Here is a 5,263-nt window from a genome sequence, read left to right as displayed (position 1 = left end):
TGGAAGTTCTCTGTCAGTGTATGCTTGCAGCCATTTCTGTATTACCTTAAGTAAACTTTACTCGCATAGGAACATTACAAGGATTAAATTAACTAGTATACATCGCAGATTTTACATCTATTTTTTAATTCTTCCCTTTTTACCACTCCCCTAGCACAATTGATCCTAGAGTATTAGCTATAATAGAGATCAAAATTCTGCAGCATAGGGATGGAATAAGGGCCAGAATTTGGGCACCAGGAAGGAAGTTCTATATTAGAGATGGCATATCCCAAATAGCTCTAATAGAAAGGTCAGCAATTCAAACCCACCAACTGCTCCACAGAAGAAAAATGTGGCAGCCTGCTTCCATGAAGATTATAGCATTGGAACCCTATGAAGCAGTTCTACTCTGCCTTCTACAGCCACTGTGGCTGAAAGAAGAGAAAACCAGAAACATAGTTACTTGTGCTTTATTGACTATGCAAAGGTTTTCTACTGTGTAGATCATGACAAACTATGAAAAACATTGCAAAGAATGGGTATTCCAGAACACTTAATTGTGTCATGAGGAACCTGTACATAGACTAAGGCAATTGTTAGAATAGAACAGAGGATACTACATTCAGGACAGGTGTGTGCCAGGATTATATCCTCTCACCATATTTGTCTAATCAGAGAAGCTGAATTCTATAAAGAAGAATGTGACATCAGCTTAGGACTCTGGGAGGACTCATTAACAACCTGGCATATGAAACTTTTGCTTGTTGGAAGTGAAAAGGACTTAAAATACTTACTGATGGAGATAAAAGACTACAGCCTTCAGTATGGATTGCACCTCAGTGTAAAGAAAACAAAAATCTTCACAGTTGGACCACTAAATAACCTCATAATAAATGGAGAAAAGATTGAAGTTGTCAAAGACTTCGCTTCGCTTGGATCCATAATCAATGCTCATGGAAACAACTGTCAAGAAATCTAACAGTGGACTGCATTAAGCAAAATTGTTATAAAAGTTTTATTTAAAGTGTTAAAAAGCAAAGTGAGTTGTTAGCTCTAAGGTGCCACTAATTTGAGCACAAAGGTTTGCATGCACCAAGCTATGATAATTTTCAATGGTCTCATATGCATCTAAAAGTTGGACAATTAATAAGGAAGACCATATAAGAACTGATGCATTTTAATTATGGTGTTGGAGAAGAATATTAAAAGTTCTATGGACTTCCAGAAGAACAAACAAATATATCTTGGAAAAAGTGCAACTGGAATGCTCTTTCGTAGCCAGGATAGTGAGACTTCTTCTCTCATCCTTTGGACATGTTATCAGGAGTGACCAGTCCCTGTACAGGGGCATCATTCATTGTAAAGTGGATAATGAGAGGGAAAGAGGGAAACCTCTAAACGATGGATTGGCCCAGTGGCAGCAGCTATGGACTCAAGCTTAACAATCATGAGGATGGCACAGGACTAGGCAGTGTTTCATTATTTTGTACATGGAATAGCTATGAACTGGAATCAACTCAGTAACACCTAACAACAAAATACTTCTACTATATATTTGCCTGAGGGAATTTAAGAAGAAATAGAAATATTTGAGAGTTGAAACCCCTAAAGATCATCATAGTACCTCTGCAGAGGTAAGAATAGTCCTAGGTCTTTCCATTTTAGAGAAGTGTACTGGGTTAGGGTAACAACTGAGCATGAAGGAGAGAAAACCTCTTGGGTAGGTGGAGTGAGCCCTCGAACTATTCCTGGCAGTATCACTGAGTCCTGGTACTAGGTAGCAAGATAGCAAGGATTGCACTTGGTCTTAACAATCCCTCCGCCAGTCCCATAATTTTAGGCAGTAGAAAAGTGGGTAGATCCTTCAAGACAAATTCTTCCAGATTTGATATAAGGGAAATTGGGAGAATTTGTACACACACATACACATATAGTATCAGAGCATACACAAGATCTGGACAGAGCTGCCCACAGAAAGCAAAATGAAGATTAAGAAAAAAAAATATAGACTTTTAACAACCCCAGACATGCAAATAAAGACCTATGTATACCAAGGAAATAGGGAGGGAGTCTAAAAGAAGTGTGGTGCTGTGGGTAAATGGGCTGGACTGCAAAATCTTTTGAACCTCAAGGTCAGCGGTTCAAACTCACCAGTACCTCCTCAGAAATCCTATACAGGGTCACTATAGATAGGAACCAACTCAGTGGTACTTAACAACAACAAATATACAAAACACAGAAAGAATGTACCTAAAAGAAATTATTATCCAGAAAGCAAATTGTTGCTGTTTTACTCTATAGGGAAACTTATTGAAAATATGAATTTATTAAAATCGAAATTCATAGATAAGATCATTAAAGAGTAGAGTAGAATGAAAAAGGAGATTGCTGAAATAAGAAAACAGAGAACCAAAGAGAATACCTTTACAGACCTAATAAATAACTTAGAAAGCAAGGAAAACAGTCAGCTGAAAATTGAACTTATAAGATAGAGGAAGGGATTGACATAATTGCAGTAAATGCAAAAGAAAATGACTGAAAGAAAAATGCAATTACAAAGACTTTTTCAAAGAAGAGTTCACGTTTTTTATTTCATGTTTTCCCTTCCAAAGAGGAGACCAATTCTACTGTCACATAATTATTTCTATTTGCTTTTACAAAGACATGAACGAAATGGGGGAGATGAAAGTGTGGCCCTTCACTGAGGTGACTGCAAGCTTCCAATGCGGCCTCTAGAAATGTCTTTTTCACTGCAGTTTTGAAATTGCTTTATAAATCTCCCTAGTTTTAAAAAGGAAAAAATAGTACTTCTGGGATTAGTGCAGCCTGAAAAATATTTCATCTTCCCTAAATTTTGGCTAACTGTGTGTAATAGGATGTTGAATGAGGCTTTTCTTGTTTTAGAATTTTTTTGCGAACAGTTTTGCCAGAACAGAAACTAACAGGAGTTCTTCCACTTTCTACAGAAAGTCATTAATAAGTCAGTAGATACCCCTGTAGCGCATATTAAGGATATTGTTGTTAGATGTTGCCTTACTTATCTATTGCTGCTATATAACCAAAATACTTTAACTGGAGAGTATTGACAAACAGAAATTTATTTTCTTACAATTTACAACGCTAGAAGTCTGACTTCAGGTCGTGAGTTCCAGGGGAAGGTTTTCTTTTTCTGGATTCTGGGGGAGGATCTTGGTTTCCTTTCAACTTCTGTGGGCCAGGAATTACTTGGAGATCTCCATATATCTCGGCTTCATTCTTCTTTAGGATCTAGGAGGTTCTCAGTTCAGGAATCCAGGGTAGAAAGGATGTACCCTACTCCTGAGCTTGCTTTCTTGGTGTTAGTCAGGTCTCCCCTCTTTTTGAGCTTCTCTCTCCTTTTATCTTTATTAAGATAAAAGGTGATACAGGCCAGGGAAGCTCCCCTAACATGGGACCAGGGCTGTGAGCTGAGAAAGAGTGCTGCACCCCCCTCTAATCCTGTAACAATCAATTGGCTGATCACACCAGAGCATATCATGATGAATAATTGCTTCATTATGCAACTGTCTAACCACTGAGCATCGGACTAGGTAAACTGACACACATTTTGGGGGAACATAATTCAATTCATGACAGGTACATTGAATTAGTTTTGACTCCTAGTAGTCCCAGATACCACAGAATGAAATACTGCCTGGTCCTATGCCATATGTTCTTTGCCTGCTGCTTGCTTTTCTATATAAGGACAATTTACAGAGTTCAAGAATATTCACTGAGGTTTTGAGTTTTTGATCTAGCAAGGCATGCTGTGATTTGGTTTTCTTCCACATAGCGATTCCTTCACAAACCAAAAAAAAGTAGGTGCTAAGAGGATCCCTCATAGGAATTGAGAATGGTTGGAAGAAAGTGACACTACTATCTTTGTCATGGGTTAGATGACTATTATTTTGACTGGCATGCTGGTCACCACAACAATAAAACATAGGTAAATTATAGGGAACATAGTTCAAGGAGCTATAAGGCAGAAAGATGGCAAAAGGCAAAGAGCTTGTGCATCCATTGACTGGGACATAAAGAGTTGTAATTTTACATTGGACTGTTGGTTGTAAGAAATCTAGGTGTGCTAGGCCATTGCAGATGATGTTTGAAATAGGCTTGGAAGCGCTGAGCCAGAGCAGGTGTTCTCCATAAGAAGGCTATAAAGACCCAGTCTTGAGAACTCACCTGTGCTCCTCTCAAAAAACAAAACAAAACACAAATAAACAAATCTTTCAACACCAACCGTACAGAGGGAATCATTGACTAAGAGAAGACTACAGTCATACTTTTATCTATGTCCTCTTTCCTGCTTCAACAAAGAAAAGCTAGAACAAGAAAAAGGAGGTACGATAGGAGAGGTATAAGGAGCTTGATTTAGGAGAGAAGGGGAGTTTATTGTGTATGACACTGAAGTTTTAAATTTGGTCAGTGTTGGGAATTTAATGGGTGAAAACATCCAAAAAGCAATATAGACTCTGCCTGACATTTTGTTAAGAATATTCTGAAGATAATAAAACCATTCAATGTTTGGAAGCTGCTAAATTCAGATTGCTGATATCAGATGGAACTTAACTGAAAGTAGAGAATTCCAGAAAGGAGTTTATGCAAAAACCTTTGAGCATACAAAGGCTTTAGACTGTGTGGATCATGACAAGCTATGGATAACATTACAAAGAATGGGTATTCCAGAACATACTCTTGTGCTCATGTGGTACCTGTATATAGACAGGCAGTTACTAGAGAACATAACAATGAGATATTGAATGGCTTCGAATCAGGAAAGGTGTGTACCAAGGTTGAATTTTTTCCATACTTATTCAATCTGTATGTTAGGCAAATAATCTGAAAAACTGAATTATATGAAGAATTGGAAGAAGACTCATTACAACCTGTGATATGCAGATGATACAACCTTACTTGCTGGAAGTGAAGAGGACTTAAAATACTTACTGATGAAGATCAAAGGCCAGAGCCTTCAGGATGGATTGCACCTCGATGTAAAGGAAACAAAAATCCTCACAACTGGACCAATAAAAACCATCATGATAAATGCAGGTAAAATCGAAGTTGTAAAAGGCTGCAGTTTGCTTGGAACCACTGTCATCACTCTTGGAGACAGCAGTCAAGAAATCAAACAACATATTACATTAGGCAATTCTGCTGAAATGTTGTTGTTGTTATGTGCCGTGGAGTCGGTTCTGACTCATAGTGACCCTGTACAGGGTTTCTGAGGCTGTAAATCTTTACGGGAGCAGAAAGCCTC

This window comes from Chrysochloris asiatica, unplaced genomic scaffold (genome assembly GCF_000296735.1).
Source record: "Chrysochloris asiatica unplaced genomic scaffold, ChrAsi1.0 scaffold00017, whole genome shotgun sequence".
In the NCBI taxonomy this organism is placed as follows: domain Eukaryota; kingdom Metazoa; phylum Chordata; class Mammalia; order Afrosoricida; family Chrysochloridae; genus Chrysochloris; species Chrysochloris asiatica.
The sequence above is the reverse complement of the archived record's forward strand: the minus strand, read 5'-3'. Positions refer to the sequence as shown.